Source organism: Anopheles aquasalis, chromosome 3 (assembly GCF_943734665.1).
Source record: "Anopheles aquasalis chromosome 3, idAnoAquaMG_Q_19, whole genome shotgun sequence".
Classification (NCBI taxonomy): Eukaryota; Metazoa; Arthropoda; class Insecta; order Diptera; family Culicidae; genus Anopheles; species Anopheles aquasalis.
In genome coordinates this window covers 51,454,152-51,466,048 of record NC_064878.1, presented here as the reverse complement: position 1 = coordinate 51,466,048, position 11,897 = coordinate 51,454,152, and the positions used below count along the sequence as shown (strand labels likewise).

At 49.6% G+C, this 11,897-nt stretch overlaps 1 long non-coding RNA gene across 1 annotated transcript in view; it reads right to left on the bottom strand.

Moving 5' to 3' along the window:
* Positions 1-11,641, bottom strand: part of LOC126575081 (uncharacterized) — a 17,136-nt gene extending 5,495 nt beyond the window's left edge. The window contains exon 1 of the long non-coding RNA XR_007608245.1: positions 10,512-11,641. This is a non-coding gene — a long non-coding RNA (uncharacterized LOC126575081). The remainder of the gene's footprint in view (positions 1-10,511) is intronic.
* Between the last annotated feature and the right edge of the window lie 256 nt (positions 11,642-11,897).

Here is an 11,897-nt window from a genome sequence, read left to right as displayed (position 1 = left end):
CAGGGTAAGACGTGGTACCAGCATACTATCATAACCCGGGAGCATGTTTTCCCCTTCGCTGCTTTCGGTGCACATCAATCATGCGCGGAGGCTAATTCAGGGCAGGACGTTAAGGTTTGGCCAGCCAATTTGCCTTCCGTCTAACGAGACGCCAAACAGTGCAACCTGGGCACGACCTGGACCTGGACGGCAGGTTCACTGGCACGTACTTTGATGGCCAGGCGCGGCTCAAAGCTCGTTATGATGCTGCTGCTGCTGCTTGTGCTGCTTGTGCAGCTGCAGCTGACGATGTTGCCTGGCACACGGCGACCTTATTGCATGTGGACCATTTTTCCATGAAATGAAATTCCTCTCCGCAGCGCCAGCACCAGGCTCGGTTTCGCGGGAATGCACGATCCCTGGCGTTGGTCGCGTATTGCTCATCGCTCATCGCCGTGAACGCTGGAAGGGCCGCCAGGAAGGGAAGCGAACGGCGGGGAATTCATAAATCTGTGACATGCATGTCTCATATCGTTGCGCTTGTCACGCACGGCAAACATTTGCGCTCGGGCGGAATTGGTTCTAATGAAAATTAAATCCACTAATAATCCACACATTTCCCGGGATCGCTGTTTGCATCAATGTGTTTGCTCACTCACTCGCTCGCTCGCTGTTGCTCACACTATGCTCCAATGCTGCTCTTAGATAAGGGATGAATAGAGCGAGGGTGCAGATTAGGTGGATTTAGGAATCATGGATGATTAAACAGGCCGGATCAAATGATGTTTATCGTTTCGGTGGCACATCACTCCAAACAGACCAGAACCACCCCTCCCGGGGGACCGATTATTTCGGTCTGGCGTTTCATGGAAATTTATTTTCAAAATTCTTTGGAGAACCATTTGGGCCATTGCTTATCGGTACGGAATGTTGCAGAGCACTCGTTCGCCTTGATAAAAACGGGTAATGGGAATGATAAATAATTCACTGAATCACTCACTGCAACTTCATCAGCAAACTGCTACTGGAACGATAGAAGTAGCAGCAGCAGTAGTCGTCCATCTGCTGGTCTCGAATAAGCGCTTTTACACTTAATCAAGACCACCATTGGCCACTTGGCACTTTGCTTGGTTGGCCACTTGGCGTAAATCATAAAACGAGCGCTCAAACGGACGAACGAATGGAGGAAACTTCTTTCGCAAGAAGAACAACAACAGCCACTTGCCCTGTGCTAACAGGCAATCCATCGAGCATCGAGCAGCGCAAGATGCTGCTGCTGCAGCAATCTTCTACTTCTACAGACGCTACGCTGGTGCTGATGAAAAGTGAGCGAATATTTCGTTATTTTCCACATTTTCGACTTGCCCTTTCCGATGTTGGTTTGCAGTTTTGCTGCCAGTCTTTGAAGAGGACGACGCAAGAGACTTGTGGGTTCGACTGCAGTCGACGTGCACATTTCAATATCCATTAGTCCCTTTCGGGGCCTCTCGGTCTGGAAGATGAAGTTCAGTAGCACACGAGTGCCAAGTGCTTGGCCAATGATGTGCCACTGCGCTGTGTTGGTTTGATGAATATTCAAAGTGACAGCCTGGCCGAGCCCAAAGAGACCGAGGCTGAAAGTGGATAAAGTTGTTCTGCAGTGTTTTCCGTTCGGTCCGTCGGCGATGCGACATCATAATCTTTTTGTAACAATTGCTTTGAACTCACTCGGTGCCAGAGCAACTGACTCATTATTGAGCTATGATTGGGTAAAAAGTTCGTTTGAAATCAGATATTGAAGCTGGTTTAGGTGTTGATAAATTTAAACATACACGAGAAAAATGGCGATACGGCTCCGTTATCCTATTTCAAGCTAATCGAATCGATTCGAAAATGATTGATAGTCGGTTTCGGGGGATCATTAACATGAAAAATGGAATCTATTTATCGTTTAAATGAACAATCACGAACAATAACTCCCCAGAGGCACCAGGCCAGGCCAGTGTAAACAAATCGCCAGTGCCGATCGCTTCTATCCGGAATATTGTTATCTATTTATCTACTCATTGGTAGAACCGGCAACGGCCGCATGGTGGCACAAAGTTGCTCTTTGGTCAACGCTTTAATAAAGTGACTAACGAGCGCAGTACAGTTTTGAACCTGCCAAGTGATGCGCCACTTCTCGGCGCACGATCGCGTTGGTTCGTTTTGCAGAAAAGTTCCATAAATCATCCCAACACGGCGGAACAACGGCACAACCATGGCAGGACTCATCGGTGAAGATGATTTCCATTGAATGGGGGGTTTCTGCTGTATCTGTGCGACCGGGCGACCGGACCGCCGACGAAGTTTACTTTTTAATGAAATATATAAATCAATACGGAGTTCGCAAACAAACTACCGCTTCCGCAGCGAGGCGCCTCTTCCTTCCGGGCGTTCATCCGGCAGTCCAACAGTAACAATATGCACGATATGACGCTCCTCATCATCATCATCTTCATCATCATCATCATCGTTGTCGTTCTCGGCATTATAATTTCTCTCCGTTTCGTCAAAAGCAGCATGCGGCCATGCGGTTGTTGAAGCCGATCGATACTTGTTTCAAGATTTAAATTTGAATCAGGATTCTCTCGGAGTGGATTCTGAGGACGGACTTGCATCGAAGTTTGATCACACCAATGCAAATGTTACTTTGATTTATCCAAAATCCGGAAATAAATTCCAAACACAGATTGTGTGCAGGTTGAACCGAGTTTTATAATTCGCGTCACAACAAGGTTACCAAAGCGTGGAAATCCACCTTCTGGTACCTTTTTCAACTTTCAAATACAATCAAACGATTCGCGTTCAGTTTCAGCAAACATCGGAGGGTGATAGTACCTTACACCGTGCTACAGAACCCACCAAACACGAAGGTAAAACTCAGTTTATTTAGTTTTCCCCGTCGCTTTCACTCACTAATAGAATATGTGATTCTACACCCGCTTCGTGTTGCTGTTTTGGGCGAGAAAGTTTGATTAAATCAGGTTAGACCTTCTCTCGCCACCATCGAGTGAAAAAGGAAGCAGTATCTGCGCCAAAAACAACCACCATCGACTGACGATGACGTCGATCAGTGCCATCCTCTGTCAGTCAACGACAACGGAGTACGAGTGAGACTTTCGGACAGGCCAGAAGGCAAGTGAAGTGACGAGAACAGCCTTTGCAAGTGAACTGGCTGTTCGAACCGGAGACTGGTGCGAGTGGGAACCCATGATGCAACCGCAACAGCACAGCGCCAGCTGAAATATTTAACTTTTGCTCTGGTGCTTGTTAGCATAAAATAACCGCGCTGATTATTCCCGAAACCTGGAAGGCGGGGATGCTTACTGGCCAAGCGTAAGCCTCGGTAGCCGTGTGCTAGCCGTGGTTAACCAGTGAACCGAGCCTGCTTCAGCTCGGGTGCCTGGAGTGTGGTGCGAAGCCATCAAACTTTGACCAACAGTTGCTAACAATATCAACAACAATCCAGCAACGCGAGCTGCCATGGGAGTCCAGCGGGCGAAAATGCATTATAAAAGGGAGGAATTTAAATGCTCACGGAAATATTGCCATAGCAGCAACCGATGTATTATCTGTGGTTCACATTCTTTGTTTTAAAACAGTTTCATGCATTTATAGGGCATCATACTGTGAATTATAAAGCTATTTATTGTATAAATGAACAGTGGCTGCATATAGAATGTACTACTCACACTGACTATAGCAATGTGGAGGTGTTTTTGGAATCAACATCGTTATCACATGACAAAAAGGGAAAATGTTGGGCAACAATAAACCCATTCCAACGTATCGTGTCACCAACAGTGTGTGCCAGTCACTAAATTTACCCATAAAATAGGGTGTTAAACATTTGGACCCAATGACACTGATGATGATGATGATGATGCTAGCTTTCTGCTCAAAAACCTCGATGGAGGCGCATGGTAGAGCGATGGAGGCGCATGGTAGCTCACGTTTTGGAAGGTGAAAATGTGCAAATAAAGTCATCATTGTGACTCATTGAGAGGATTTAAAGGGGACGGAGGATGTTTTCAAGTTTATACCGCCCCCTCCCTCCCGCCACTTGACAAGGAGAAGGTTAAATTCGGAACATTCATGAGGACTCGAAGGTCGAGGTCGAAGTCGGTAGTAGGCCTGCGAGCATGTGAGCCTGTCTCGGCTAATTTAGGGTCGAGCCAACTCGCTGGCTAGCTGCTGCCGATCTCAATTTGGAAGCAGAAGGTAGGCAAGGTCGGTTGCGGCCGAAAAAACTTTACCCATCCAACTTTACAACCGCTCCCGGGGCTACCGTACCCGAGGACCATCCGTAGTCGTGACGCACCAGCGAAGGGGCTCTGCTAAAGCAACATCTCACAAGCTAGCTCTCTCTTGATCGGTCTCCCCTTTCCCCTACTGCTGCTAATAGTCGCCAGTGGTAGTCGCGAGGGGTGTTGGTGAGGAAGAAAGGGGAAGGGATCGGATGTGGGAACCGTTCAGCAACCACAGCTCCCCGCTAAGCCACCGACCATTTGCGGTGCGTAACGCGACCGTGGTAGCACGCAAAAAGGGGCCAAGCGCGAGAATCTCACCAGTGGCCACCAGTGGCGACGTTCGCGTCATCGGCCACTCCGGGGATCCGTGAATGCCAGGCCCAACACCACAAACACCAGCAGCGCGCCAAAGCAAGCGCCTACTAGAGATAATCTAATTGCAAAGTTTCCGCGAGCGGACTCGCGCGCGCTGTAGGCAAAACGGCAAAACGGGAAAAACACTCTCGCTGCCGGCTTGGGACCTCAAAGTTTTCCCTGCGTCCCTTCTCTGTCCTTTCCTTTTCTGCCACATGTTTACCAAGCGAGCCGCGCTTTACGGTCAAAACACCGGCTGCAGGGCTCGCTAGCCACTAGGCCAACGAATTTGAATTCTATTTCGAAACGAGCGGCAACGAATGGATTAGAACTGAAACGGCGCAAGGGCCGCCCTTCGAGCCCTCTCACCGCCGACCAGCCTATCGGCATTAGTGAGCCATTTTCGTTATGGATTTCGCCAGCCGTTTTCTGGAGCTCTTCTTCGCTTCGCACGGAATGGAGCAGACGGACACAAACAGAGTCACCACTGGCTCGAATTTTTTGGAGAGAAATTGTTCCACCCATTTTGCTCTCCACTCGCCGTCTTCATTTCCATATTGATCCGGATTCGGCCCCGGCAAAACCAGGGGGTGGAAAAAGGAAAGTCCCCCAAAAATTTGACCCGATTTTGAAGTAGGCTATGGTGATGCGCAACCACCTCGCAGGCAGCAGGCGTTGCTTTGCGTTGTTGCTGCTACACGAAGGGTCCTCCGAGTGCCGGCTTAAAGCGCCCCCAATAACACGCACACACATTGCTTAATAGAAGCAGTTCACAGAGAGAGGACAAAGGCAGAGGAAGTGGCAGGGCGGGACTGCGATACCGGGGTACCGATCCTAAGGAAACAGTTTAGCAAAGAAGCCAAAGAACCAAGCAGGCAACTGCGTATGCTAATCCTGGCGGAAAATTATTTGTCCCCTTGTTAAGCTCCCCCAGAAGCACGTGAAGGAGTTTTCCACAAGGGGGTGGGAGGGGTGGGCGTAGACCGAGGCCAATGTGTGAGACAAATATTTGTTTTCCTTTTATTTTTTTTTGTCCCCTTTTGTCGGGGCCAGCAAAGGTCGCGCCATCCGCCAGCCCTCCGTCTCTCCGTATGAATCAATAAAATTTACAATTCAGTTATTATGCCAGCAGGTTCTTATGAAATTTAATGCCTAGATGCCAAGGAAGAGACCCCTCCCACACTCGCGGTGCGTGGGAAATCCCTAGGAAGCGTTTCTTTCCTCGGTTCGGTGGTTGCCGGTTGCCGATAAGACCGCCCATGCCTTCTTCCTATGCATTATCAGCATCCTATGGTATTATCAGCATACTTTTCACGATCTTCCACCTTTTTTTCCACCGGTACCGCACACTGCCGCTGACTGCCGGTGGCCATGCTATTTGGTATTTATTTTTTAATTTTCCTCCCCTTTCACCCAGGCCCTGGGAGGAGAAAGGGAGTGGCGAGGGAGTGTGCCCCATAAATAACGACATCAGGTGTTGCCCGGGCTTTTTGGGACACCAGCGACGACGACGACGACGAAGGTACACACATACGAGTGCGAGTGTCAGATTTATGGCCGTGTGCAAACGAAGCTTACTGTGTCTGCGGCAATTTGGCAGCGACTCCCGGTGGCCAGCCTCAACTTCTCCATGCTCCATTACGAGGCCTTTGTTTGTGTCTTGCGTATCCGTGTGAGTGCGTTCCGAGTCACGGAACGGCATCGGGATTATAATAAAACACATACAGCATCTTTAATCTGCAACACATTTTGCCGAGGTGTGCCTTGTGTGTGCTGTCTGTGTGCAGGTGAAGAGACTTTCTTCCTTTCGCACTTCCCGTAGCACAGATGAACGCGAAACGCTCGGGAGCTTCTGACACTAAGAAGCCATCGAGGCGAGCGAAAGGACGATTGCAGCGTGCAGTTTCGGTCGGTTGGTTGGTTCATTTCGGTGCCAAGGAAAGCAACATTACTGCAACCGAAATTTATGACCCCCGGGCCCGGGCTGAATCATGGACTTCTGAGCACTGGTCTGGTCTGTTTTTTTTCTTCGTTTGCGAAGAGAAGTCATAAAGTTGGAGTCGCTTGCCGTTTGCCTTGAAAGCGCGCGCACGCGAGTGGAAGAAACGTTTTGTGGTTATTTCTTGGAATGGCTCATCCTTAAGGCGAAACATGACGTTGATTGGCTTCGTCGGACATTGACCACAGTAGATGCAGCAGCAGCAGCAACATCATCGACGCAAGCTGACGCAGTAAATTCCGTGAAATTTTCTCAAGCAACCCATGACCTGTCATATGAGAGCTACTTGGCTGACAGCAAACCTGACAGCCAAAAGGACAGTTTAGGACTAGATTCCTTCTTCTTCTTCTAAGCGGCACAGCTCCGTGCTCCGTGTGCAAACGAAAGATATTGCATTCTCCATCGCAATCCGTAGTTTACGATCATTCGTTGATGGTTCGGTCATAAATTTACGGACCCACTAGACACTCTTGGAAGGTTACATCAAACGATTCAACGTTTGCACACGTTGTGGTGAACGAAATATGAGCTTTTGGAGATCCAATCCAATCACCCCGGAGGGCTAACGAATCTCAACAGAATTCTATGCGGCTCGGTGGAAGACATTTTGTGCTGGAAGATTTCTGAGAACCAGTTACGCCGAGCGGACATCGATCGATCGATTGTGGGTCTGTGAATGTGTGAATGTGCGTGCGAGGGGTCTGCAAAACAACCAAGCAATTAATCTAATGTCCGGACGACATTAGATAACCATCTGGACTATTACTTCCCTACGTTGTCCGGATGCGTCACAATCTCAGTGTTGAGTGCCACATAATTAGCTCATTATTTGTTACCGGGGGCCATAGCCGGACAGACGGACACCCTCGCCCATTGGTTCAGAAATTAATTACCCCCGGGAGGCGAAGAAACCGCCACCGGATGGTCGCGAGCAGCCGTGCTATCGAGGATTCGAATCCGTTTTGCCGGAAGTGAAAGACATTACCATTAGCGGCATATTTGGTGACATTGAATAATTGGGTGACGTGGCAGGTTTCGGGTATTGCTTCCGGTTGTCTGTCATGCTGTGGTGAAGGTTTCGATTCTGTGGTATTGCCTTTTGGGAGTTTCCATGTCCGGCGTTTGATTTTTGCCCTCGAGAAAGGTTTTTTTTCGATGGGATTTGTCGATCACGATAGCATCTGCTGGTATTAGTAGAACTATCATTTACTGTATCCCTTTTTTGGCACTCCAACAAGTGTCTCCTCTCAAAATAAAGGCACTCATCAGCTCTGAGCTGTGATTGCAAAAACCCTGGACCTCAATCACCAGCTCCGGCAACGCAAAGAGCAATTATATGATGAAGGTGAAACAGAAGTCCGATGCTGACCATCGTTAGCATACTCGTTATGGCGCTGCAACCTGAGCTACCTGATGCTTCTTCATTACTCCCCCTCCGAGCTAAGTGATGCCCAATGAGCAATGCCATCAAGCTCAAACGGACCTGCGACACTGCGTGAATAAAATATGCCACCAGTCGGGTTGTGCCAGTTTTCAATTAGTAAATGACCTTCGCCCCCCTCAAAAAGCCCTTTAAATTGCATCATGTGGATGGGTGTGCTTTGTTTTTCACATTTTCATCCCTCATCAGCCAAGACCAAGAGGTAGAAAGTCCGTGTACGTCACATAAACTACGGAACGGTAGGAAAATTCAATTACACTCCACCTTCCCCGAACACACACCGCAGTGTGTTGTGCTCCGTGGAAAATTCATCTTTTGCGGCAGCGCGGCATTTTCCATCAGTCCCGCTCGGTGCGCTTGTTCACCCCATCATCATCATCATCATCATCATCGTTCGCGTTGTCGTCGCCGCGGTCGTGGTCGTCGTCGCTGTTGGGGCGCATAACTCTCCAAGATTGCACGCTTGATTGTCTCTAGGCAAAACAAAAGGGCTGCCACGAAACACTCACAAACACACTCTGCTGCCACAAAAAAAAGCTGAATATCGAGCCCCGGTACACAAACATGCTGTGTGTTTTCTTTCAATTTTGCTTCAAGTTGAAGAGCGCCCCCGGCTGGTTGTCTGTCCCGTGCCGTGCTGTGCCGTACGTCGCACGCAAGACAACGGAGATAAATCTAGGCAGCGGCAGTGGTTGCCTTGATGCCTTTCGCTGTACGGTGCCATGTGGTTTAACCCATGGGTTCTATGATGGTTTCACCGTCATCGTTGTCGTTGTCGTGGATTCGGTAATTGGTTTGCATCCGCGAACAGCAGGCGCAGCATGTGTGCTCGGTTTCTCAGCATCAGCAGCAGCAGCAGCAGCAGCATGGAAAGTAATCAAAATATGCGTTCTGGGACTGAGGTAATGGAACTTTTTCTACAAATCATCCTGAGGGACCACCAGCCAGGATTCCAGCGCGTGCCTTTTGTGTAAGTGGCTGGAACGCGTTTAAAACAATTCATGGCGGAAACTTGGCTACCAGCATGTAATAAATGAATAGAGTAAATCGAATAATTCAAACTGTAACTGCCGCGATAACTGGGTGCTATCTGCATGGGTTTTCCCAGCGCGCGCACAAGAAGGAAAAGCGCCATTAAAAAAGTAGTCAAAGCGAGGGAAATGCTTCATCCGCTCGGACGTCGATCCACCGGAGAGGAAAGAGAAAAAAAAGCAATCCAGCAGCGCCCGCGCGCGCGCGAGAGCAAAATGCTTTTAATTCGCGCTCCGTTTCATCCATTGGAAACGGGAAGCTACCGGTCATAGCATTACGAAAATGACAATGAAAATCATTATCATCACCGGCGTGGAGGTTGGGGGCGAGTGAGCGAGTGAATTCCAACCGAATTCCTGAAACCGGCGGGTGCATTGTCACCAGCGAAAAGCACCGGGGAGGAAGAGGAAGGCACTCCAGTTTGTTGTGTGTCCGTGTTCGCGGTGGCGACCGTGTCGTCGTCGCCGGTGATGATGATGGTGGTGGTACCGGGTACTGATGCCTTAATTATTCGTAATGGGAAAAGGAAAGACATTCTTACAACCTCGGACGAACGGACGAACGGACGGCGAAGCTAGAGTAGCGCTGCAAAGGGGGGGGCAGCTACCATCATTGGACAAATCTGGCGCATATTTTCGCCCAGCGCTGTTTTTTTTGTTTTCAACTTTTCTTTGGCGGAAATGAGCAAAAAGGGAGACCGGGAGAGGGAGCAAAAACTAATTAAATTCTTTAACGAGCACATGCGGTTAAGAGTGGACTGGACTGGACGCCAACCGTTTCGTGCGAAGAAAAAGGGCAGTTAAAATTTTTCGATAAAACTCAACTAGCATCTTTTTTTTATTCCCCGAGGTCGAGAAAATGGATTCTCAATGTGCAACGAGGGAAACACATTAACATTCAGATCCGTTGAAGTGTGCGATAACCTTCCATAGTGGGTTGGCTTCGGTACTTCAATGGTGCGATGAAGGAGAGTCGCAAAGAACTCGACAAAATGGAAACAATATGGAGCTCGAAGGATGCCATATAAGGATCCAGTGCTAGTGCTGCTGCAGTTGCCCTTACACGTGCACTGCCGTCCCTAATGCCACAAAAGACTGAAGGGAAATGGAGCAGCAGGTGTACGGTGGCTGCGAGACGCGAGATTAAAGAGATGAAACCGGGATGCTCGTCCTCGTCGTGTATTATGCATATCCCAGCACCATAATGGTATTACTACTCTCGAGCGTCGTTCGTTCGTTCCCTGCATCCCAAGAAGCAATACATCTTGAGCGAGACAAATGGAACTTTGTTTTTACATAACCGTCTGGTTTCAAAATCGATCCCAAACACCCGCCTGTGCGCGGCATTAATAGCTGTGTGGAAGCTTTATCGATCGATCGTAACTTGAACTTCTGGCGCACGGAAGACGAACTGGTTTGGCTCCAAAGAAACTTACCTACTTCAGTTGGGAATCGAATTTCTTCGCCTTTCGCTCGTCTCGTCTGGTGACTCCCTAGTTGACATCTGCCCCGAACCCACGCTGCTGCTGCTGCTGCTGCTGCTGCTCGCTCCTCGAACCGCACGCCGATCACGCGTGATGTACCAGCTTGAGGAGCAGCTTGCCGAGCGTCCGGACCATGTCCGACTCGTGAAGGCTTCGTCGCGTGGCCGTGCGGTCACCATCGGTACCGGTACCAACCGCACAACTGCCAGGGGTAGTACACGAGCCACCGAAACACTTGATCCATGTCCTTATGTTTGCCTTCCAGCGCTGCGATGCTGTATCACGAGCACTGGTCGTCGTTGTCGTCGTCGACGCCGTGCTGGTCGCTTCCTTTCTCGCTTCGTGCTCCACCTGCGCCCGACGTTCCGCTCGGTTGCGCCGGTGTCGTCTCAGGTGGGCGACCAGCCGATGCGAAAAGATTTGGCACACACTCCGGCAGCCGTCCGAGGTGAACAGCAGAAAGATAAACATTGTTATCGCTTGCCACCTCGCCCGCCTGGTTTTGGCACTCACGCGTCTCCCGGTCTGTCTCTTGGGGATCTTCACAAACGGCAGCAGCGAGCAGAGTGAGCAAGAGAGGGAGAGAGAGTGCGAGCAAAGAACCGGTCAACCCAGGAACACCGGGACTAGACTAAACTTAATAATTTGACACTTGCTCAAGCGAATCGGCTACTGGCTTTAAAGCATTAACCTTTTTACGTCACTTCACTGGTTTTGGATTGGACCGGAGGAGAAGAAATTGAGTAAGAGAAATTGACACTAAATGACGCTGTCAGAGCGCACCAGCATTTGCTTTACATTTTCTCCCCCGAAAAACGTCCGTCGCGTCCCTCTTACTGGCGCTTAGTGGTGGTTCCTTCACACAAACCGTGTCAACGCACTGTCCTGCACAACACTCGCTGCTGCTACGGGTGATGATGATGATGATGAACTGTCGACTGCTGATGGGTTGATGCTCTCGTTGGTGGCGTTTAAAGTCATCGTCCTCCGTGGTGGTAGTGGTGGCTGTGATTTAAAGTCCGTCCGAAATGGATTGATATAGAGTACAGCTTCACGCTTCACGATGTCTCTCATCCGCTCGGGACTATCAGTTGAACTCAACTGGCGACGCTCACGTCACAGCAGGTATGTCCGACCGCCACCGTGGCTGAGTGGTCCAGTGTTGCGCAACAACCGAGTTCGTTCTCGGCACCGCTTGGTGTTGAGTTCATTTTGAGAAGAACACGGCCGAGGATGTCCTGCGAGAATGAACTCGCACACAGCAGCGTGGTATAGGGGCCATAATTCTCGCCGTTGTTTATGTGCGCTCCATGGAAAAGGTGCTCATGAATATCGACC